Source organism: Canis aureus, chromosome 27 (genome assembly GCF_053574225.1).
Source record: "Canis aureus isolate CA01 chromosome 27, VMU_Caureus_v.1.0, whole genome shotgun sequence".
NCBI classification, from domain to species: domain Eukaryota; kingdom Metazoa; phylum Chordata; class Mammalia; order Carnivora; family Canidae; genus Canis; species Canis aureus.
Genome location: NC_135637.1, coordinates 38,587,209 through 38,602,287, shown reverse-complemented (window position 1 = coordinate 38,602,287; position 15,079 = coordinate 38,587,209). Strand labels below are relative to the sequence as shown.

Here is a 15,079-nt window from a genome sequence, read left to right as displayed (position 1 = left end):
GCCTGCCTTTGGCCCAGGGCGCGATCCTGGAGACCCGGGATCGAATCCCACATCGGGCTCCCTGTGCATGGAGCCTGCTTCTCCCTCTGCCTGTGTCTCTGCCTCTCTCTCTCACTGTGTGCCTATCATAAATAAATAAAAATTAAAAAAAAAAATTTGTAATTATTTATTCCCGAGAGACACAGAAAGTCAGACAGAGACCCAGGCAGAGGGAGAAGCAGGCTCCATGCAGGGAGCCTGATGTGGGACTCGATCCTGGGACTCCGGGGTCACGCCCTGGGGCAAAGGCAGACGCTCACCCCCGGAGCCCCCAGCTGCCCCACTTTGTCATCATTTTCAAAGCTAAGGGCCTCTCCACCTTCAAACGATCTGTTCATTGTTACATGTGTGACTCTGCACTTCTCCCTACCGGCCTTCCCCTGTCAATCATGCCTGGCCTCAGGCTTACAAAAAACGGAAGTCAACATATTTATAATAATACAAGAATTTTCTACGTGATCTTTTACTTAAAAAGAACATTGTTCTCAAAATGTCACAAGTGCACCAGTAAGGCCTGGATGGGTAAGGACTCCCACCCACCCTCAGCGTAATTTACTTTCCATTAGACCATCCTTGGGCCATTGGGCACCATTCAGAAAAGTCTTAATTACAGATGATCAAAAGCTATAATCCTTACAAAAAAACCACCTCAACGAGGTCTCCCCCAGCGAGGTCCCAGCAGCCTCCCTCTTACACACCGTCTCCCCAACTGGTCAGGAAGTCTCACAGGCAGAGATCCCGTCACGCTGCACAGGAGCTGAAGCACCGGCTCCCTGCCCTGCTCCCTTCCTGCTGGGCCTGCACCCTCACCCCCCCCCCCCCAGGGCTCCCTGCTCCGAGCCTGGGTCCTGCTGCAGAGGAACCTGAGGAACCTGAGGTCCGAAACCTCTGCGGAGGGACCCAGGGGTGAAGGGATCCTGGGCGCCCCAGACCCCCACAGCTGGGCGTCTCCAGGCCAAGAACCCCTGGGCCAGGACCAACTCGCGCCCTCGGCTTTGCTCTGACTCCTCCTGGAGGCCTCGGGGTCGCGCCCCCCGCCCCTCCCCCACGGGCTCCGGGGCCTCAGGGTCGCGCCCCCGCCGCAGCGAGTCCCTCCCGCTCTCCGCGCCGCCTCGTCCCGAGCCCTGACCCCCGGGCTCCTCCGCGGCCTCCGCGGCCCGGCTGGAGCAGGTGCAGGCCCGCGGCCCAGGGAGCGACCCCAGAGGCGCATCCGCGGCGTCGCCGTCAGTGCTGCCGCCCTTTACATACTGAGGAGATGTTCAACGCCGCGGGCGCCGACGGGAGCCTCCCAGTCTCCTCCTCCGACACCTGGAAGCGGCCGCAGACCCTGCGAGGAAACGGGCCTCGCCCGCCGCGTCCCACTCAGGGGCCGTCGTCGCCTCAGCTCCGAGGACCACGCGGACCACGTGACTCCAACGGCGGGAGCGCTCCGGCCCCAGGGCGCCTGCGCGGCCCCGCCCACTTCGGGGACCCTGCGCGCGGCAGCCGCAGCCGCACAGCCACCGCGGATTGGACCTGCGGGAGCACCTGACCCCGGCGCAGCCGCTCATAGGCTGGCCGGGAACGCAGGGCGCCGGCGCCGGCCAATCACACGTCGGCCTGAAACCCTGGCCTCCGGGCCCCTGGGGGAGGGGGTCCGCCGACGCCACACCCCCCGGTGCGTGGCCCCCGGCGCAGCGGGTCCGGCCGCGGGGTCGCCTGCACAGTCCCCCTGCCAGGGCACCAAGGACCCCGTTCCACGGAGACGCCCCTGCCCCCTGCGCCCCCCGGGCTGCCCGAGCCGGCTACGGGCACGAGGAAGCCTGCGGTCTCCTGCTCCTCTCAGCGGCTGTGGGTCATTTAAAATACCCGAGGGGCGCCCGGGGCCCAGCGGAGGAGCGGCTGCCCGCGGCCCAGGCCGTGACCCCGGGCCCCGGGATCGAGTCCCCGCCGGGCTCCCCGCACGGAGCCGGCTTCGCCCCCTGCCCGGGGCCCTGCCCCTCTCTGTGTGTCTCTCATGAATCAACAAGGTAAGGTCTTTTTTCATTCATTCATTCATTCATTTATTTATTTTATGATAGTCACACAGAGAGAGAGAGAGAGAGAGGCAGAGACACAGGCAGAGGGAGAAGCAGGCTCCATGCAGGGAGCCCAACGTGGGATTCGATCCCCGGTCTCCAGGATCGCGCCCCGGGCCAAAGGCAGGCACCAAACCGCTGCACCACCCAGGGATCCCAAGGTAAGGTCTTTAAAAAAAATTAAATATCCGATGATGCATGGCCCCCGCCTGCCTCTTAAACGCCGCAGAGCGCTGGCCGCTCGGTGGTCACGGGACAGCTGCATCAGGGACCGCGCCAGGGCTGCGCTGGGTGGGGGATGGGGGCGAGGGAGCTGGGGGGGGCAGCGGGGCGGGGGGATGGGGCGAGGGAGCCGGGGGGGGGTGCAGCGGGGCGTGGGGGATGGGGTGAGGGAGCTGGGGGGGCAGCGGGGCGGGGGCCGGGGCCGGGGCGGGGCCCCAAAGCCAGACTGCGGACACCCGGGCGCGTGCCTGGTGCGCAGGGCCCGACTGCCGGAGGAGCGCCCCGCGAGGGCTGAAGCTCCGCGCTCAGCCAACCAGGCTGGAGAAGAATTTCTAGAAGGAGTCCGGGAAGGACGCCCAGGACCTCGCGGTGCGGCGGGCAGGGCAGCGGCGGGCGGGGCGCCCGGGTCAGGGGCCTGCAGGGCTCCCGCCGCAGAAGGCAGGCAGGACTCGTTCTCCGCCTGAAACACAAGCTACCCCACCACAGCACTTTGTCCTGCTCTGTTCTATATTAATCAAGTCATCCGCTTTTTTCCCAATTCCTCCAATCTTCGAGTCTCTCATGGAGTCAAATAAAACCTATGATAACACGTTCATTTTACATCTACAGGAAACTAACTTTTTGAAGATCGTGCCTTAGCAGTGCTGATCCGTTTTAAACACTGCTCCATCACAAACATGTAGAAAAGCATCCACAGTCCTAGGAACGGGATGACCGCCAGGTTATCAGCAATGAAGTAACTGGCCCGTGCTATCTGGGAGCAGATCCCTAGGATTTGGACCAAGCGACCCAGGGGTAACACACACATGTCCATGCCGCCGCAGTCCCTTATTTCCCCAGTAAAGCCAGTTACGTTGCTGGTCCTTCCTGTACACCAGTATGTGACAACTGATAGAAAGCCTTGAATTCCAGCTGCATAGACGTACGTGAGGGATCCACTTCCTAATGGATATCATATAAACAAAATCCAAGTTGATGCATGGAGCAGATGGTGTGTGTGCACACACGCCTGTGTATAAAAGCAGCTAAAAATACAGCCAGATCCATGCAGTGAAGACAGGTGGAACACACAACCTAGAAAGTGAAGCAACTCCATTTATTCAGAAAAAAAAATAATAATCTTGGTTCTAATCTGTTGCCCTTATGCTTAAGTTTTCCAAGCTAAAGAGCTAGCCACCAAAATTCACAAAGCGAGGCACACGCACATAGGCACAATTATTTAATTCTCAGAGCCTTTAAACTCCCCCCAAAACAGGGGCCTTGGGTTCTCTACCCATCACTTGACAGGACTTCTTTAAACAAAGAACTACAGACATCAAGCAGATAACAGGGTCAAATGATTCCACTTTATAGAAACAGTGAGTAGGAGGTTAATTGTGTCATTCATTTTTCTAAACGTTACAAGAAAACCCGTGAACTAAAAGCCAATGATTTCTCGATATAAATAACCGCGATGCATGAAAATATATTGCACTAAGGATTTACACAGTAGAAATCACAAAGATTCCTGCAAGTAACAAGTCTTCTACTAAGACTTAAAATAGGAATTTATGTAATTTACAAAATGTATTTAAGCACAGTTTTCAAGGCTATCACAACGCATTCAGGAAAGCATTTAAAGCTTCGTGCACATGTAAGACTACCGTTGAAACCACATCCTTAGGTTTGGAGAACTCAAAAGTTTCAGGTCACTCCCAGATCTGTACAGGCACCCCCTTGACCAGAAAGATCTCCTCCTCCTCCTCGTCTCCGGTGCCTACTCCTCCCTTCAGGGCCCATCCCCCTGGCTCTCCACTCCCTGGACGGCTGTGGAATTCCACTAAGACCTCTTCTCTGGCCGCTATCAGCTGTTGCTTTGCTCCAGTTTTGCTCAGAGCCTTGAAAATGCTGATGCACACGGAGACTCTCCAAAATATACTGCGGTGAATCACCACCATCTCTTGCTTCTCAGAATGCCAAAGGCTACATCTTAGAAATCCGTATCCTGGTGAAAATGATTCACTTAGCTTGGCTCTTGAGTTTCTTCCACCAAGTGATTCCTCAGCCAGGAGCTAAGTGTCCATGGGTGGGGTGGGGGTGGGGGTTGACTCTCACCCCCCAAGGTGACCTGAGCACTTGAACAACCACTCACTGCCCTGGTATCTCAGGTTTACATCACTAGGTAGTAAGGACCACAGGCTACAAAGCATCACCTCCCTTAGGAGGCCCAAGTTAAAACAACATCCTCAAATGGCTCAGTTATCAAACAATCTAAATGAGACTCAGCTGCCCAGATAAAAGAAAAGGGACTTTTTGGGGTGAATTTCTCCTCTCTTGGTAAGTGAAAATCTCTGTGTAATGTATTAGTTTTCCCACTTTTCCCCTGGTTGAAAAAATACTAGATAATTTTTTTTTAATAAAAACATTATTTATTATTTGAGAGGGAGGGAGGGAGGGAGGAAGAGCATGAGAACAAGCTTGGGGGAAGGGCAGAGGGAGAGGGAAACCCAAGAGGAGCCCCACTCGGGGCTCAATCTCATGGTGCTGAGATCAGACCTGAGCTGGAAACGAGTCAGATGCCTAACCTCCTGCGCCCCCCAGGTGCCTCAGGTGTTCTTTGAATGGTATTAGAAAATAAAAATACACACAGAAAAAAAAAAAAAATTACACACAGACAAGAGAAACAACCAATAAACGTTTACCAGGCCCTGATCAGCAGCACTCACCACTGTGAAATACTTCTTTCCAGTCCTTTTTTAGGAGGACAGGAATCTTTGATCCACCAATGTATATACACGTTAAAAATTATTTTTTACCTTTCTGTATAATTTTTCTGTATTTCTTGTATATTTTTATACACTGTATACTTCTTATATATATAGTTTTTATGTCCTTATTTTATGAATTCATTTGTTGTTTACGTTCAGGATTATATATGCAGTTTCATAATCATTTTTTCTTATCACATACTGACGTTTTCAGGCTACTAAACTATTAAGATATTCTTCAACATCTTTGCCCTGTCCCCTCTTACGAGAGATGGTTAATTCACTGCTTATGGAGAATTAGGTTTTCCTTCAATTTCTTTTTTTTCCCCCTCAATTTCTAATAACATTTATTTCCTTATAAGAGTTACTGAGATTTGCCATAAAGTTTGGAAACTCGATTGGTTTTACCACATGAAGGACATACATGTGTACTATTTTATAACTTGTTTTCATCCACGCTGTATCCTAAACACCTTCTTTAAATATACTTCTTGGTTATTTCCTAATTTTTTTAAACAACAACCCTGGGAACCAAATTTCACGTGATCTTCATGAGTCAAGGTCATCATTGAGAACATCGGTAACCTTACTACGCCATTGCTATGGGTGCAAATAATAGGTACGCAAATCAGGATAAACAACTCCAGGAGTTGCCCTAAGTCTGTCGTTTTGTCGGTTTTTTAAAGAATTCTCCACTGTCGAGCTTTCTAATCAGTGGCCTTTCCCTTGTGAAAGTAAAAAAGGCATAAAATAGCTCTCAATCCAAGTGTCTGCAAAGGGAGTTACTGATTCGAACGGGCTTTTCCCAAGTAACACTCCCAGTCGCCATATAAGGAGGAGCGGGAGAATTATTTTCCTGTTACGACTTGGATGATTTCAAAACAACCTCTCTGCTTTATGAATTAGTAATGAAAGATCTCTATCAACAGTTTCAATGAACTTCTTTCCCACAGTCCGTAACAAATGCATATCCCTCAGCACCTCCAAATTTGTGTAAGGGCATCTGGAGAAGGTTTACTCCAACACCTGCAAATTCTTTCCCATCATTCATCAGAAGACATTTCTGCATTTATCAGTTTCCCCAAGTTCTATGGCTTAACTGATTAACCGCAATCCAACTTTTGCTGTTTTTTTTTTTTTAATTGTCGTATAAGTGACATGCGATATCCTATTATTAGTTTCAGGTGTACATCATAGTGATTTGATATTTTTATACATTATGAAATAATCTCCATGGTAAATCTAGTTTCCATCTGTCACCGAAGTTATTACAATATTATTAACTATATTCTCTATGCTGTACACTATATCCCATGACTTATTTGTAACTGGCAGTTGACCTCTCAATCCCCTTCACCGATTTCTCCCATCCCCCAGCCCCTGCCCTGCTGGTCATCATTTGTTTCTTTTATTTAAGAATCTGTTTCTGTTTTGTTTGTTCAGTTGTTTTATATTTTAGATTCCACATCTGAGTGAAATCCTATAGTGTATGTCTTTGTCTGATTTACTCCACTTAGCATAATACTCCCTACGTCTATCCACATTGTAAGCAATGGCAAGATTCCATTTTTTATATCATGGCTGAGTAATAGATTCCTGTGTGCTTGTGCGTGCGCACATACACATAAACACCCCAACTTCTTTAACCATTCGTTTACTGTTGGGCACTTAGGCTGCTTCCATATCTCAGCTACTGCAGATAAAGATGCAGTGATTAGGGCAGCCCGGGTGGCTCAGCGGTTTAGCGCCGCCTTCAGCCCAGGGCGTGACCCCAGGGTCCCGAGATCGAGTCCCATGTCGGGCTCCCTGCATGGAGCCTGCTTCTCCCCCTGCCTGGGTCTCTGCCTCTCTCTCTCTCAGTCTCTAATAAATAAATAAAATCTTAAAAAAAAAAAAAGATCCAGTAATCATAAGGGTAAAGGTATCTCTCTTCAAATTGGTGTTTTAATTTTCTTCAGATAAATACTCAGAAGTGGAATCGGGGATCCTATGATAGTTCTATTATTAATTTTTTAAAGAACTTCCAGTGGCTGCACCAAATTACATCCCCACCAACAGCACAACCAGGGTTCCCTTCTCTCCACATCCTCAGTAACACTTGTTATTCTGGTCTTTTTGATGCTATTCTGACAGGTGATATATCTCATTGTGGTTTTGATTTGCATTTCCCTGATGATGAGTGACTTTAAGCATCTTTTCATGTGCCTGTTGGCCATCTGTATGTCTTCCGAGAAAAAAATATCTATTCAAGGTCCTCTGCTCATTTTTAAAATCAAGTTGTTTGTTTTTGATATCAAGTCATTGTAAATTCTTTACATATTTTGGATACTAACCCCTTGTCAGATATATGATTTGCAAATACCTTCTCCCATTCAGTAGGTTTTTAGTTTTGTTGATGGTTTCAACACCATCTAAATTTGAGGCCAAATCAACTCCATGAGATTAAATATTTTTTTAAAAAAAGATATAATTATCTGATGACCGTCCTTGCATAATTAATCAACTTCTTCATTAAATGTGTTCTCAAAAAACACGTTTCATATTCAATAGGCATACTATGGAATGAATGAGAGCAATACCGTCAGATGAAGAGAGGGTATGTTTACCAGAACTGATTTCTAGCCCTGTTCCTATACAATGAGCACAGCAGTTGTCGAGTGACTTCAGGGGAGGTAAGCAAGTGATCCTTTAAAATTATATTTTACTGAGGGTACAGAAAGGGCATGAAAATTACCAGTACCATAAACAACGGCCAAAATCTATACCCAATTCATCCACAGAGCTTAAAACTCCTATCTGCCACACAAGGATACAATAAATTTTCTAAACAAGTGCAGGTCTTCAAACAATACATTTTTCATTCCCCCAAAACCCTGAAGGGAATCATCAGGATTAGTATATATGAGACTATTTACTCTGCCTTTAATTCTACTTCAATTCTGGGGCAGCCTACACAACACCTTCTGTGGTGAAAGTGATGAGTCTCCTCACAAGTCCCCAGTGCTGTCAGTATTATTAATTTGTTTAAAGGAAAGACCACGTTCAAAGTAACTTTTCCAAAATAGCCACAAACCTGTCCCGCAGTTCCATAATGTGCTGTTTCAACTAAATCACATCAACTCTCCAAATGTCTCCCTTGGAAAGGTCAAAAATCACTCATTAGAAAATAAACACAGCTCACTCAAATACATCTGCCCAAAGCAAACTGCTAATGAGAAGAAAAGGTCCTCACCTCCACAGGGTGAGTCCAGTCAGTGGCCAATTTATTCTTTGCCATCTCCATGCTTCTGGGTGTGTGTGTGTGTGTGTGTGTGTGTGTGTGAGATGTGTGAAACAGGAAGCCAGGTGAGATGCAATGTCTCATCTCCGATTCTGTGTTGAAATGATTTGCATTTACAATTATTCCAATTATTCTAACTATTCCAAATTATGAGCAAGAGTCGAGTTTGATTACTGTTGATTAAAAAATTGCCGTGGGAGGCAATGTAGTATCATGGTACAAATTTAAAATTAAGAAATGTAAATATGACACCTAGTAGAAGGCATTAGAAACCCGTGGGGACATTCTTGGGTGGCATGATCATCGGGATGCCCACTGGCAGCCAGTGAGTGGGGTCCAGAGAAGCCCAATGGCCTAGCACATGGGACAGGCCCACACAGGCAGTCCCGCCTTAAATAACAACTGTGAGCAACCCTGAGGAATCCTGGTTTCAGACCGCACGGTTTCTCAGGAGCTGCCCTTTAATGACCTATGGTTACATCATTTCATTCTGAGCCTCAAGCTGGTGGCAGGTGAACTGGGAAAATTACCATCCACCTCCCACAAAGGGTTCTTTGTGGGATACCGTGATGGGGGCTTGGAGTAACTGCCCACGCTCAGGTTCTGGACCTACACATACAAACTATGAGACGCTATGTGTTCAGCTTAACCTCTTTGGTCTCCTCAGCCATAAAAACTCAGGCCAAAGACTGGCAGGGTTCCGCAGAGTAGTGGCTCAGTGCACGTCAGCTGTGCTACTGCCAGTGCAGGGCTAGTGACTAACGGGTGCTGGTGGCACTCCCACTCCGGGGCCGCTCAGGACCATGCTGGAACCCAAATACACACATTCAAAAGCTCAGCAACTGCACCAATCTCCCATCACTGGGGACAAGAACAATTAGAAAAAATATATAAAAATAAAAAACAAAAGTAGAGCCTATTCATTAGTGCATTAGTAACATTTTAGGAAATGGCCTTTCAAAACAAACCTGCAAACTAGTGTTTTGTCTTGTCTTTAAAAAAAAAAGACATACTGATGGCATTGACTAGTGAGGTTTCCAGGGGCATCCCACAATATAATTAATAGTCTAGAGGATCAAATGCAAAGCCCAGCTTCCAAACTCCAGGCTAAATGCTGGGACATGTAACCAAGCAACTAAACCCAATACCAGTTTCTTTGAACATCCTCACACCCTCATAAGACCACACTTTGGAAAGATGGTGAAAAGGAGCCAACGACATTGCAGAAATGCCTAGGTATCAATAAGTTTAAGCTCTCCACACCCACAATGGGTTAACATGCAGGAAGCTGGCAGAAAAATGTCCCCACTGACTGGTAACACCTACCTGCAGATGAAAAGAGCAACAAGATAGTTCCGTGGCTACAGTGAGTTGCAAACCCCTCAGGAGCTGCACACTCTCCACTGAGACACACTCAGCGCATCCCCATGTCCCCATACCCGAAGTCCTGCATCCAAGGAACGAGCGAATGCCATCCCGTGCCCATCACAGCAGCCTGAGGTTCTGGGATTTTAATGGGGTGCTGGGTGCTGAGAGTCAGGACGGGCCTGTATCTGGTCAAGGGAGACACTTGATGATGAGGCTGTACCTGCATGAATTGATAGTTGGCTGAAATACCTTCAAGGAGACAAGGTTTAAAGAGACCTGTTGTACTTAATCAGCACCTTTTCACAGCTGCTGGCAGGATGGACACCATGTTATTCAGGCTTTATTCTAAAGGACAGGTGGTCGTTCACCTAACAGATGTTCAAAATTCTAGCTCCCCCAAACCTAAGCATAAGCCCTCCCAAGATTTTAAATGGACGTGTACTTAGACGGAGAAGTTTATTTTACAGATGTACTCAGCCGTGTGTGAAAAAATGAAGGATATACCTCTTGATATTGTTGATAAGAGCATTACAGTCTGGGGGTGGGGGGTGTAAATAAACACCAGTCACTGCAAACACTGGACCTGTGTGGCCGTCACAGCACATGGCATAGACTTGTATGTGCCGATACGTGACCATCTCAGGAAGTACTACAGGATGCAAAGCACGAAGCGCAGACTAGCGTGCACACTGCAGGCGGTGCGTGTTTGCACTTGCACAGAACACCACACAAGACAACCAAAACTACCTCGGAGGAAGCAACGGGAGGCTCTCCACTTTCTATATCCTTCTGTGCTGCTTAGGAAGTGTTTGTAAACCACATGCATGTGTTTCCATTTTCCAATAGAAAAAAAAAAAAGAAACCATTTTACTTCTTTTTTTTTTTTAAGATTTTTATTTATTTATTCATAGAGACACAGAGAGAGAGGCAGAGACACAGGCAGAGGGAGAAGCAGGCTCCATGCAGGGAGCCTGACGTGGGACTCGACCCAGGGTCTCCAGGATCACGCCCTGGGCTGCAGGCGGCGCTAAACCGCTGCGCCACGGGGGCTGCCCCTTTTTTTAAAGTAAGAGTAGAGAAATGCTATCAGTCTGCCTTCAACCCTGAATCCAACATATTAAATGACAAGTGTGACCAAGGCAGCAGATTTTTTAAAAACGTGGAAATTATAGTTCCATGCTTCTGTACAAATCCACTACCTACCTTTCCTCAACTTTACTACGTGAGGCACACATTTCCCATGGATGCCTGCAGAAAACGGACCCATAAAACATTTGAGAAGTTTGCTTTTGTATTCCAGTATAAATAATTCTTTAGTGGCCCTAAGTTTCTTGCGCCCTTACTGTAGTGCCAAGCACACAGTCTTGCATAAAGTAAACATCACAAAGAGCACCCTGTTTGTTGGCTGTTCCTCATCCCCCAGCCCAATGCCCGGGGGCTGGCACGACCCGCTCACGTCAGGGCCTATCAACAGAGGGCTTTCGTCCCCCCAGGATCACGCTGGGCGTTCCAGAACCACCCCACCCAGAAGAGCAGCCGGGCACCTGGGAGCGCACAGCCCTAACAAACGCCCCCATAGGCCCATTGCTCAACTACCTCGGGCCAGCCCAGCGGATACGGGACAACAGGTGTCACCTGTCCCAAGAAGGAAGAGATGTGGCCAGAGAGACCGCGGGGCTCCTGGACCCTAGATGAAAGGCCATCGACCGCCCCTGGACCTTCTCACGCCACATTCCTGCCAACACAGGGCTTTGGGACAATAAAAACAGCTCCCTCCTACCAGCACCTGGGCCTGCCTGCCCTTCTGGACCCGGGCGGTGTACGTGTGTGATCACAAGCGAACGGCTTAGCCCCTCTGCTCCGGGATTTCGGCATCTGCAAAGCCGTAGAGGCGATGCCATCTACCCACGGCTCACGGAGCTGCAGTGGCGATGAGGCATGTAAGGCTGACACACAGGCACTCCCCCACGCGTGTCAGCTGGGATCATTAATTACCATCCTCGTCACAGACGACCCTGCAGCAGCCCCCCGCTGCGCTCTCTAACTCCACACTAGCTTCCTCTCAGCAGCCCAAGTGACCTTAACAGTGGGGAGGGGAGGTCATCCCGGTTACCGTCCCCCATGGCGCCCCAGCAGCCTCCATGCCAACCTCTCCAGGCTGGCCGACCATCATTGACGGGGGGGGACTCTGGCTCCATCCCCGCCTCCCTGCCCAACCCCAAAATAAGGTGGAAGCCCCTGCCACATGCTCCCGAAACTCCTGAAACTCCTGCGTTGACCTTTTCACACTTACAGATAGGAAGGGGCCTACTTGGGACCACTCTGCCCCCGAGACTGTGCTCACGCGGCACGCACAGCACGCTGCTAGTAGCTGCAGGGTGACAACTACACGGCTGGCAACCAACTGGAGACTCTGGGCCCTCCTCTCCCAGCATCACAGCCCATGCAGCCTCTACTTGGGGGCACGATGCTGTGAGACAGGACTTCCAGGGCCCCATACGCAGTTCCCTGGCATCAAGACCACTCACGCTGCTGTACCACCACCACCGCCATCCGTCATCCCAGACTGACGCTCTGTACTGACTGGACAAGTGCCACCCACGCCCCTCCCCACGGCCCCCGGGAGCCACCGTCTCGCCCTGTCTGTGACTCGCCTGCTCCGGGGACTTCACGTATGTGGAGGTGTAGCATATCTGTCCTTCGGTGGCTGCCGTATGTCACCGAGCATTATGTCTTCAAGTGCATCCACGCTGTGGCAAGTGTCAGCACTTCCTTCCTCTTTAGGGCTGTGTCTGTCTAGGTCACATTTTATTGACCCGCTCATCCACCAGGGGACAGCTGGGTTGCGTCTTCTGCTTGGCGGTATGAAAAATGCTACTGAAACTTAGGGATGCAAACACCCTATTCAATTCAATTCTGGGGGGTGGGGGGGCACATGCCTAGAACTGAGATTTCTAGATAATATGGCAATTCTGTTTTTAATTTTTGGAGGAACCACTGTATCTTTCTATAGTGACTGTGGCCACCTCACATTTCCAGCAGGGCTTCAGCATTGACACGTTCTGCGTTTGTCTGTGTGTTTCTAGTGGCCATCCTGACGGCAACCCTTCATTTTTTAAGCTTTAAAACTGGTTGACTGAACTAAGTTTTTGTCTCACCTGTGCAGCTAAGAATGTTATTAGCAAATCTGTTTCTCATGAGTATGCTGAGAAATAATTCTGAGAGGTTAATTTTCACAGAGCAGCTAAGATTTAAAAAACAAAAAAAGCCCAAACCAGAAAACTTTGGACACAAAATCACCCTGTATTCAAATCTGAAAGTGCCACTTCTGAGACTAATAAAGTGCCTTTTCTGAACTTCAGTTTACTCATTAATGGAACCAAGCTCCTAAGTTACTCATCTACGAAACACTCATTTCTACAAGGTGTTGGGAGAATTACATTAACAGAACTGGATCATGCACTTGGCCTGTGCCTGGAGCCTGGAACCTCACGGACAGGACAGGTGTCCTGTCACGGACGGGACAGGTGTCCTGTCATGGACGGGACAGGTGATGAGGACAAGGGAATGGGTCGTGACTACCAGAATGCCACCAACACGTGGATCAAAAAAGATCTCATATTTAGCATTTTATACATGTAGATCCTTTCCCCGTTGACGCAGGTAAGCTTGTTCTATACAATTTACACATTTTTCTCCTCAAACCTCAAAGCTGTCGCTGAAGTGGCAACGGGCACTTGTCACATATTTTAAATTATCTCAAATCTAGTTAGAGCAGAAAGGTGGAGCACATTGTGAGAGGAGATTGTTTTTCTCTGCTCTCGGAGGTAATGAAGAGTCCATGTCAGACGCCCTTTCAAACATGTGGCTTTGGCTAAATCAAGTCCTGTATGAAAGAGACAGGCCTACCTGGGATCTCTTGCACCTTCACCCGGCATCTCCTGTGAACTCCCAGGGCTTGAGAGGAAGACAGAAATCATTTAACCCAAACTCCCACCAAATACCTGCTGTTAGTTCTGTTTCTTTGGAGTTACTAATAACTCACTGTGAAACAGAAAATATTTGGGAACCCTTAAGCCAACCAATAAATAGAAATGAATTTTAAAATAAAAGTTCAACTGAAAGGGTGCTAATTCACCATGGAAAACACCTCCAGGCCCCTTATATGTACATGTGCTCCGGGCGTTTTTCTAAACACTTGACAGTTACTAACAATTTTAATCTCATGGGGACTCTGATTCAGATCCTATTAATATTACAATGCATTTTAGTTATTCTTAAAATTTTGATAGAGAAACGTTCGTGTAAAATAACACTCCAATACTTTAGTTATGTTACTGGCTTCGGGTTTCTAGACTGTCTGCATTTTCCATCTTGGTAAGCTCACGCAAACCTCTTTCTTTCTCCCAAAGAAGTGGCTGGAAACATAGACATGCCCTAGCAATGGAATCTGTTTAGGCTGATTACTCTGGGTTTAACCAGAAACTGGGGACGCCTGGGTTGCTCAGCGGTTGGGCACCTGTCTTTGGCCCAGGTCACGATCCCAGAAACCGGGATCGAGTAACCGCATCAGGCTCCCTGCAAGGAGCCTGCTTCTCCCTCTGCCTGTGTCTCTGCCTCTCTCAGACTGTGTCTCTCATAAATAAATAAATCTTAACCAGAAACTGTTTCAACCGTTGTTGCATTAAGATGCTTTAAACTGTTTTCTGATTTCAATAAATATGATATATGGGTGTGTGACTTTTAATCTTCCACTGGTAGTTCAAGATTTAGCAAGGGAAGTCAGTCTGTTTTTGGAAGAACTCCTTAACCAAGCCTAAGACAGCTCGTGGTGAAACTGACCCACTGTGACACAGGCCCACAGTGACGCTGACCAGTCCAGGACAGTCTTTGGTGACACTGACCCACAGTGATGCTGACCCATGGTGACCCTGACCCATAGTGATGCGGACCCACAGTGACACTGACTGGTCCAGGACAGCCCACGGTGATGCTGACCCACGGTGACGCTGACACATGGTGACACAGGCCCATGGTGACGCTGACCAGTCTAAGACAGCCCACGGTGACACTGACCCATGGTAACGCAGACCTGTGGTGATGCTGACCAGTCCAGGACAGCCCACGGTGACGCTGATCCACACTGACACTGACCCACGGTGACGCTGACCCACCGTGACGCTGACCCACCGTGATGCTGACCCATGGTGACAATGACCCACGGTGACAATGACCCACAGTGACGCTGACCCATGGTGACGCTGACTGGTCCAGGACAGACCGCAGTGACGCTGACCAGCCATTTCAGGGAATGTCTTGATCTGGGGTGTGTGTGGGGTTTCCTCAGGGTCACATTACGATGCCAC

At 48.8% G+C, this 15,079-nt stretch overlaps 1 protein-coding gene and 1 long non-coding RNA gene across 9 annotated transcripts in view; one reads left to right on the top strand and one right to left on the bottom strand.

Annotated features, from left to right (window-relative positions):
• Positions 1 to 15,079, bottom strand: part of SGMS1 (sphingomyelin synthase 1) — a 251,021-nt gene that overhangs the window by 148,979 nt on the left and 86,963 nt on the right. Inside the window, exon 1 of one of the 7 annotated variants that reach the window (XM_077874864.1) lies at positions 1,288 to 1,368. The exons of 5 other annotated variants lie outside the window; for them this stretch is intronic. The gene's annotated coding sequence lies outside the window, so the exon portion shown is untranslated. Of the gene's footprint in view, positions 1 to 1,287; positions 1,369 to 15,079 lie in introns of those variants that run through there. One more of the 7 variants, XM_077874867.1, reaches the window with a different exon arrangement.
• LOC144299330 (uncharacterized) lies at positions 1,679 to 14,377 on the top strand. Of its 2 annotated transcripts, XR_013366032.1 has the most exons (5): positions 1,679 to 2,257; positions 2,928 to 3,113; positions 7,616 to 7,737; positions 11,207 to 13,217; positions 13,264 to 14,377. It is a non-coding gene; the product is annotated as an uncharacterized LOC144299330 (long non-coding RNA). The 2 variants fall into 2 exon arrangements; XR_013366033.1 differs by lacking the exons at positions 1,679 to 2,257; positions 2,928 to 3,113 and adding an exon at positions 4,959 to 5,684.